We start from the raw sequence: 9,995 nt of genomic DNA, 5'->3' as shown, positions 1-9,995 counted from the left end.
GCGGCAGTTGAGGGTGACACCAAGATACTTGAGAGTTTGGGGTGAGGTTGATGGGGTGGCAATATATGGTTAGGTAAAAATCTAGGAGACGGAAGATAGGGGTGGTGTTCCCTACCATGATTGCCTGGGTTTTGGAAGGATTGATCATGAGCAACCACTGGTTGCATCAAGCGGTGAATTGGTCAAGGTGGGATTGAAGAAGGCATTGGGAGCATTGGAGGGTGAGGCCGAGGGCAAGGAAGGCAGTCTCATCAGCAAATTGGAGAAGTTGGATGGGGTGGGGTGGTGGCATGTTCGCCTTATAGAGGAGGTAAAGAAGAGGAGAGATGATGGAGCCCTGGGTCAAACTGGCGAAAGGGTAGAAGATATAAGAGTCAGTATTGTGGATGGTGACATAGGAGGGTGGTGGGAGACGAAGGAGGCGACCAGACAGGCATAACTGATGGGAAGGGCGAAGGTTTGGAGCTTGAAAAGGAGACCAGAATGCCAGACATGGTAGTACGCAAGTTTAAGGTCAAGGAACATGAAGATGCTGGAGCGATGGGAATTTAGTTGGCTGTCGAGGAGGTGCGAATGCCAGACACGGTTGTACGCATGTTTGAGGTCAAGGGACATGAAGACGGTGGAGCGATGGGAATTTAGTTGACCGGAGAGGAGGTGGGTTGGATGGAGGAGGAGGTCATCAACAGAGAAGGAGGGTTGGAAGCCACATTGGATAGAGGGAAGGAGACAATGCAGGTGGAAGTGCTGGTGAATTCTTCAGGTGAAGATGGACTCCAAGACATTGCTGAAGATTGAGGGGATGGTAGGAGGACCCATCAGTGGGTGGTTTGGTGGGATTGACGAACATCAGGATCCGGGAGGTTTTCCACAGGTCGCAGTAGTAGCCGGTCATGAAGACCACATTATAGAGCACAGCCAGGATGGTGAGGAAAGATACGGGTGCCTCATGGAGATTGTGGTAGGTGACAGGGTCGTGACCAGGAATGGTGTAACGTTTAGTGTGAAGTGTGGCTATGGTGTCTTGTGTGGTGATGGGAATGTTAAGAGGTGTGTGTGGGATGTGGTCCAAGTACTGGAAGCTAAGGGCATGCGGGGGACCAGAGGTGTCAGTACAATCACAGACATCTGGGAAGAGGGAGTAATCAAACATGGGATCATCAGGAATAGTAAGGATATTGGACAGGTAGGAAGCAAAATGATTGGCCTTACTGAGGTTGTCAGGAAAAGGTTGATCATCATGGAGGAGGGGATAATGCGGGGAGGGATTAGATCCAGTAAGGCGATGGAAGGCTGACCAGTTCTTGGATGAGATGATAGGGAGAATATCACTTAGGTGGGTGCTGGTGCCAGTCCCAGCGTTTTCTGGTAGTGAGCAAATTTCAGATCCCACTGTATAGTTGCCGGTGGCGATGGAGTGTGTCCCAGTCCCATGTGTGGAGAAAGTCGTGGTAGAGATGGCAGGATTCATGAAGGAGAAGGATGGCCTGTGGGGGTTAAGTGGGGCAGTGCAGGTGAATGAAGGTAGTGGGGAAATGAGCTTCAACAGCCTCAGACAGGGTTTGGTGGAGAAAGCAGGTGGCATGGGTGACATCATCAGGATGCTGGAAGGCCAGAGGGTGGTCATCAAACCGGGTATCTAGGGTCGCCCGGTAGGGATTCTATTTAGCACGAGAGTAGTCGTGGACGAACTTTTGGGGAGGGTTGGTGCATGGAGCGAGGCGTGGGTTCCACCCATCTGTCACAATAAGGACAGGGAAATGCTACCAATAGGGTCGAGAACATCCGCTGTAAGGCCAGGACTATGTTGGGAGTGGTATTGGATTCAGGGAAGGTGTGGTGGGGGATGGGAAGGAAATCACCTTGAAGTGAGGTGAGGAACTGATGCCACCCTCCTAGCTCGGCGGTGGTACAACTGCGGATGTTTAGGTTGGCGGCAATCACGTAGGAGGAGAAGGTGCAGTCAATGTGGGAAAGGATGTTAAATGGTATGGGGCCAGTGGCACGGACATAGATGGTGGCACAGCTTATGGCGAGGCCAGGGAAAAAGAAGCTGAGGTTAAAATGTTCAGTGGGGTCATGAAGGAGGATTTGGAGCCAAACAGGGACCTGGCGTAGGTGGCTGATGGCAACTCTTCCACGTGCAATCAGGAAGGGATTATCGGAGCAGTGAATGAAGTAGGGCGAAGTGCTTATGATACGCGGGGGCTGGAGAAAAGTTTTATTGATGAGGAAGGCATCCACGTAGTGGGTCAGGAGGGTGTGCATGAGGAGATCGTTGTTGGTAGCTAGAGAATGGATGTTACTGAACAAGATAAGATGCTGCCACGACATGGCTAGGATGTTGAGATGGGAGACCGGCTTGGGGAAATAACACAGCTCGCTACGTATTGCTGACAGGGGCATAGTGAGGATAAGATTAGAATAATTGCTGCACGCATTCAATCAATCCATCTTCCCGCACCCCATGTGCGAATCGAGCAGGAAAAAGCCTTAATAACAGGTACAATGGGACGTACCCCCTGCCATGCATCTCACAGTCATTTGCAGAGTATAACTGTTGATTTTACTTATGGTCGTAGTTATTGTGCTAGTTCAGAATTAACTAACCCACTGCAAGAATTTCCAAAAGTTTGCATTGAAAACTTGGAGTAGCTATGAGTTTGCATTTGGTACATTTTAACTCTTATGTTTCTGTATACGGAAAGCAGATAATATAGTGAAGTAGAAGGATCACCAATACACAGACAGGAAAGAAAATACCAACACCAAGAAGGAGCTGTGCATTATAAACGAAAGACGACAGGTGTGTTTCTATGTCTGAAAGATGATGTCTTTTCAGATTGCGTCACAGTCGCATAAGGGTGGTGCTAGTAGCTTCAGTTACCTCTGCTATTGGGTGTGCTGAATTGATGTTAGTCAAGAATGCCTTTCAAAAATGGTTCAAATGGCTGTAAGCACTATAGGACTTAACATCTGAGGCCATCAGTCCCCTAGACTCAGAACTACTTAAATCTAACGAACCTAAGGACATCACACACATCCATTCCCGAGGCAGGATTCGAACCTGCGACCATAGCAGCAGCGCGGTTCTGGACTTAAGCGCCTGGAACCGCTCGGCCGCAGCGGCCAACAACAATGCCTTTAAGGAGACAAAGATGCCATTATCAATGTCTCACTGAGTTTCAATGGGGCTGTATTATAGGGCTACGCAAAGCTGGATGTTCTCTCTGTGATACTGCAAAAAGACTAAGCTGGAAAGTACTCACTGTACATTATTGCTGTCAGCAGTGGTCACGAAAATGTAGTCACAAGAAAAATGAGCTCCAGACAGGCACATTGGCACTTTCAAGGGGGATGACCATCGTGTTTGGCGTATGGTTATGGCGCAGCGTATTGCGTCTGCCCCAGGAGTGTAAGCAGCAGTTGGCACTATAGTGACACAACTAACTGTTAGAAACCAGTTGCCTCAAGAACAGCTCCGAGCCAGGCGCCTTGTAATGTGCACTCCACTGAACCCAAACCAGCGCCATTAGTGTCAAGCAAGAGCTCATTGGATGGCAGGGTGCAGTTTGCTGTGTTTCCTCATGAGAGCTTCTTGTGTCGGTCAGTGCCAGTGATGGCCGTGTGTTGTTTAGGACTTGGCCAGCTGACGACCTGCAACCAACCTGTCATTGTGATAGGCACAATAGACCTATACTTGGAGCCATTGTCTGGAGTGCGACTTCGTATCACAGCAGGAGCACTCTCGTGGTTATCCCACGCATTCCGGCCGCAAATTTGTATGTAAGTCCGGTGATTCGATCTGTTGTGGTGCCATTCATGAAGAACATTCCAGTGGGTGTTTTCCAACAGGATAACACTCGACCGCATACAGCTATTGTAGCTCAATACACTCTTCAGAGAATCGACATGTTGCTTTAGCGTGCTCCACCACCGATCTGTCTGATCGAGCACATATGAGACATTATCGGACGACAGATCCAGTGCTATCCACATCCAGCATTAACCATACCGTTATTGACCGACCCAGTGCAACAGACATGGAACTCCACCCCACAAACTGACACCTGAGACCTGCACAACACAATGCATCTAAGTTTTCATGGTTTCAGTCAACATTTTGGAACTTACACTGGTTAATAGTGTACTATCCCTTTGTTTGCGACAGCTTATCTTGCACTTAAATTAACCTATGACCTTGCAGTGTTAATCACTGAAATATGTTACCAAAGCAAGTTTAGCCAATAAATTTCATTACTCCACAGTAATTATTATTTGTTGGTGCGATTTTTTCTTCTGTCAGTGTATTTGACACTCTCTCTGTTCGACATCTGGACTCAATAAATGGACATAGATGGTTAATTTACAGCCTTTCCCAATCGTACTTCACGATATCTTCTCGCTTGCAAAAGGATGTGCAAAGTATATTCACGTAAAAGCTTGAAAATTTACAGCAGTTTCCCCCTACAAAACATACACTATGTGCTCAAAAGTATCCGGAAACATGGCTGAAAATGACTTACAAGTTCGTGGCGCCCTCCATCGGTAATGCTGGAATTCAGTACAGTGTTGACCCACCTTTAGCCTTGATCACAGCTTCCACTATTGCAGGCATACGTTCAATCAGGTGCTGGAAGGTTTTTTCGGGAATGACAGCCCATTCTTCGCGGGGTGCTGCACTGAGGAGAGGTATTGATGTCAGTCAGTGAGGCCTGACACGAAGTTGCCATCCAAAATATCCCAAAGGTGTTCTATAGGATTCAGGTCAAGACTCTGTGCAGGCCAGTCCTTTAGAGGGATGTTATTGTCGTGTAACCACTCCCCCACAGGCCGTGCATTACGAATAGGTGTTCGATTGTGTTGAAAGGTGCAATCGCCACCCCCGACTTGATCTTCAACAGTGTGAGCAAGAAGGTGGGTAAAACATCAATGTAGGTCCGTGCTGTGATAGTGCAACACAAAACAACAAGGGGTGCAAGCCTCCTCCATGAAAAACACGACCACTCCATAACACCACCACCTCCGAAGATTACTGTTGGCATTACATACGCTAGCAGATGACGTTCACCGGACATTCGCCATACCCGCACGCTGTTCATTGGATCGCCAGATTGTGTACCGTGATTCGTCACTCCACACAACGTTTTTCCACTGTTCAATCGTCCAATGTTTACTCTCCTTACACCGAGCGGGGCGTCGTTTGACATTTACCGGTGTGATGTGTGGCTTATGAACAGCTGCTCGACCATGAAATCCATGTTTTCTCACCTGCTGCCTGACTTTCATAGTACTTGCAGTGGATCCTGATGCAGTTTCGAATTCCTGTGTGACAGTCAGGATAGATGTCTGCCTACCACACATAACGATCCTCTCCAGTTGACGGCGGTCTCTGCGAGTCAACAGACGAGGTCGGTCTGTACGCATTTGTGCTGCATATGTTACTTCTAGTTTCCACTCCACTATCACATCGGAAACAGTGCACCTAGGTATGTTTAGGAGTGGGGAAATTTCGCATACAGACGTATGACACAGGTGATACCCAATCACTTGACCATGTTCAAAGTCTGTGAATTCTTGACCATGTTCAAAGTCTGTGAGTTCCGCGGAGCGTCCCATTCTACTCTCTCATGATGTCATTGATATGGAGTACCTGGCAGTAGGTAGCTGCACAATGCAGCACACAGCTGGTTAATGTGGTGAACGGTATCTGTGGATCTGAATGCCTATACCAGTTTCTTTGGGGCCTGAGTGCATAAAAACCATCATAAAAATTAGAAACCTAGATTCCAGATTAGTATTATTTTGTCAAATAAAGGGCGCTCAGCCCAATCATGTCGATTTGTCATTCCACTCCCAGCATCATTGTACATACATTTATCCATTTGCTGCCATGGATTAAGTAGCTAGAATTGTCTGTGATTGCTGTGTGTTTTCGTACTAAGAAAAACCCGGCTTTCCGTTCCAATCTATCACGTAGTCTTTTGGCAATCTGCACAGCACTCAGAATGGGCCTGTATGTGGTTGGTAGAAATCAGACATGTGTTCTTCAGACGATAGTTTCGTTGTTTTGTCTGTCAGTAGCTCAGCAGAGTGGGAGGGGAACAGCAGAGAGGAGCTTAAACAAGTGTCTAGGCATATGAAGATAAAGTGGGCCTGGTTGTGAGAGTAAGTGGCGTAGCTATTGAAATGGAAGACGGAGCAGCAGCAAGGGAGATCTGCTAGATTGTGTGGGGATGTTGCAGTGGGTGGATATTCTGCAGAACAATGGTCAGGAACCAGATGTCTTCAGCTGTAGGGGGAGGGTGGAGGAAATTGATGGGATGGATGGGCTGGTCAATGTGGTGAATGGGGACAGTGAGCTCAGGATTGGTGAGAGGGGGTTTGGCTTTGCATTTGGAGGAGTGGGTGGAGTGGAATTCGTAGCAGGTGTTGCAGGAAGGAGGAGACCAAGGTTAGGACATTGTTTAAGGTCGTGGGAGGCACTCCACGAGGTAATGGTGGATGCAGGGAAAGTAGAGGTGTAAATGATGGTGCTAGTGGGTGTGTCCATGATGAAATTCGTTGTCCACTGGCAATAGGAGTCACTGAAATGGGAAAATAGACAAATATGGAGGGTGGCTGTGACGAGGAAAGGGGGGGGGGGGGCGCCGGCGGCGGCGGCAGCCGGCAGACAGATAGCAAAGGCACCTTGAGAGTAGCCCGGGTGGCATAATCCTCCGATTTGGAAGTGAGGGGATCCAACCCTCGAGATGTTAATTTTATTCCCTTACTGAATTCATTCCCCCCTGGTGATAGATGCGTAAAGCCCAAATAAGAAAAGAGAAAAAAACACATTATGGGAAGGTAACAAACGATACAAAAAGGCAATAAAACGGTGACTTTCTTAAAAACGGTAAAGTGGCGGAAAAGTTGCAGAAGTTAAAACAGAGAAAATATGGGGTTGATGACGCTAATGAAGGCATACAGAAAGTACAGAGGCAAAATTTAAAAAACATGGCGACGGTGTGTTTTCTGTTTGCAACAACCATGCGTGTGAGCCCACTGGTGACTGTTTCAACAAACCTAATCGTAGTTCTCCTATCAACACCACCAAGGAACTAAGCCTCGCTACGCCTGCTGTGACATCACAGCTCTGCGACTGAGTTCAGAAACTAGCACTGAAGTAGCGGAAGGGAATGCACATTCACTATTTGACTAATGACAGAAGTAACGAAAACAATGAAACCTTCAACTAAGAGAGTACTGCATACTGTATCACCTAGATTGTAAATGATGAACTGTGGTGTAACACGATCGAGTGAAAAAGATTTATATAAATATTGGATCCTGTATCTTCAAAGGCAGTTCATATAGTCACCACTACCTACTTTTTAGAATTTTAAGCACTTATAGCGTCACCTTCCTGCTGATTAGATCTTATAATTAGGTAGCCAACGCAATATTTCGACTACCTAAGGAATAATGATTTTCCTCGAATTAAAAAAAAAAAAAATAAATCACTAGGTCCTTCAAAATTCGCCTACTAATAATATAAATCATTTATCCTATTTTTTCAGTCACCACTACCTACTTTTTATGCGATGCAAAATTTTAAGCACTTACAGCATTGCCTTGCTGCATATTCGATTTTATAATTACGTAACCTTCCACATGATAGTTTAGACTACATAAGTAATAATGATTTTCCTTGATTGTTAATAAAATTACGCTAGGACCTTAAAAATTCACCGCAAATAATGTAAATCATTTATTAAAAGTTTTTTCATTTAATAACTTATGAAAAAGGGGCATGTGATACTTAACAAGCTTCACTTTAATAAGTAAATTTCCAGAAAAAATTTATTTCACAATTTTTCATTCTTTTATAAATACTTACATCTTTTGTCACACACACATCATTTTTTCGTTTTACAAAGTTGTTTAGTAAAATATTTGCACTGCAAGTCAATATACAATGTATGATAGATTCAAGAGTGTGACCTTTTAAACAATGGAAACCAAGAAGTAAGTCTTTTGGCACATTAATGGCTGCTTCTTTCACAAGCACATTTCTTTGATTTACTTGTTGCAGGAACAAATTTTTCCTTTTCTTTATGAATTTTTTATAGTGTTAAGTATACATAGGAAACACATGTGACTACATCACTGCTAGGGTATGTTAAACCTCCCCTGTCATTTGCCATTTTCAAATCATCTGCTTGTCTTGTTTCTTCGGATGTTACAAACCCTTCACAATATGGACAATTTATTTTAGATGCACTTGGTGTGAGCAATATAATGGAGTAATGGCCAAGTGTTTTCCTCTATTTCATCAACATCACTATCATCAACTACTACATTTAATAGCTCTGGATTGTCGATATCTTGAATGCCTGGGATTCTACAACAAGCAGCATCAACATAATTAGGTCTTACAACAACATCACCAAACACTTTGGACTTTAATACAAGAGGGAACATACTCTGGGCCCTTAACTTTCCCTGTTCCAAATACCTGCCTTAGCGATACATGGTAACTTCCCCCATTAAGTTGGCGGTATTTCCCAAACGTGTCCTTCAAACTGTCTGTCTGTATTTTCCCAAAGAGCAAATATGTTCTCTTCTTCTCACACAGCCAGTATTCACTAAAATCAATAAAGGCTGCAGTAGTATGTTTGAGAGCAAAGTGTGTTTCTCTGGTCAATTTCTTTCCTCCATTGCAATCTTCCCATGAACACAACCACGAGAGAAAGTTTCTCAAAAAGACATGAATATGTTTTGAATTGAGAGTAATCTGTTCTTGGTAAACATTTGTTAGCCTTTTACCCTTCAGTAGCGTTTCAACATTTAATATCAAACCACTGACTTATTATTTTTACAAATGTGGCAATACTCTCCCAGTTTTCAATTTCTTTCTTGCACCTAGTTGTTGCATTGCAACAACTGTCGTGTTATTAAAAATACGTAATGCTAATTTCACATTTTGCCATTCAAAAGAATTTGGATATGGTGACTTAAGTGTTAAAGTGCTGCCATACTGGAATAGTTCACCTTTTTCTAGTAAATGTAGTTCCTTCAGTGCTGTAACAGAAGCAAGACCTCCCTTCAAGCCATCACTAAAAGCAGGAAAGCACAAAATTTTGTCCTTTTCGTTACCCCAGTTGTTCCGTTTACATTTTAAAATGTGTACAGTATCTACAAAATAGTAAATTGGGCGTTCTGCAGAAGTCTGCTCAGGATGAACATATTTTATCTGTACACTAGGAGGGAGGGGGGGGGGGGGGGCGGGGGGGAAGAAAAGTATGAAATAGCTTTCTTATTAATAGCATTATTGTCAGCTACTACTATTACCTGAAATCCCACTGCTTCTAGTTTAATTGAATTGTGTGAACTGGGAGAATATGCACCACATCTTTGTACACTGAATCCATACTCTGGATCATAAAAACATAAGCACTAGTTGCACACAAAACCACATCTGTGTTAAAAGCACCACCTACAACATTGCCACCTTTATAGTCAAGTTGTGACTTTAAATAAATCTCATCCATCAACAGGACAGTTTTATCATTCACAGATAAAGCACCAACTTTTTGTGGTATGTAACTGAGAAACTGCTCACTCTGATGCTCAATGATTGGGTTAGTTGGAATTTTACTCCAAAGTTTTGACAAAGTACTGGGAATGGAAAAATTACGAGCACTCCTCAAAAACCTATATGCATGTGGACTGATAGAATAAGGTAATGACCATAAAATCATTGAAACACTTCCGTACCTAATCTCTGTTGGACTATTAAATCTTGGAAATGAAACTTGTTCCTTCAAAAATTTAATTTTATGCTCACTTTCTGGTAATTTTTCTTACAAGTTTTCCAAAATGTCTCCAATGCAAGACAAACTTGCCTCAAATGGAGCCTCATTTATATGAAACATCACATACAACTCTTTCAAAATATTGCTAACTGTACCAGTATCACTTACTTGGTTTGATAATTTAATCTTATCAGCACA

The sequence above is a fragment of the Schistocerca nitens genome, chromosome 11, assembly GCF_023898315.1.
Source record: "Schistocerca nitens isolate TAMUIC-IGC-003100 chromosome 11, iqSchNite1.1, whole genome shotgun sequence".
NCBI lineage: Eukaryota > Metazoa > Arthropoda > Insecta > Orthoptera > Acrididae > Schistocerca > Schistocerca nitens.
This window is presented reverse-complemented; position numbering follows the sequence as displayed.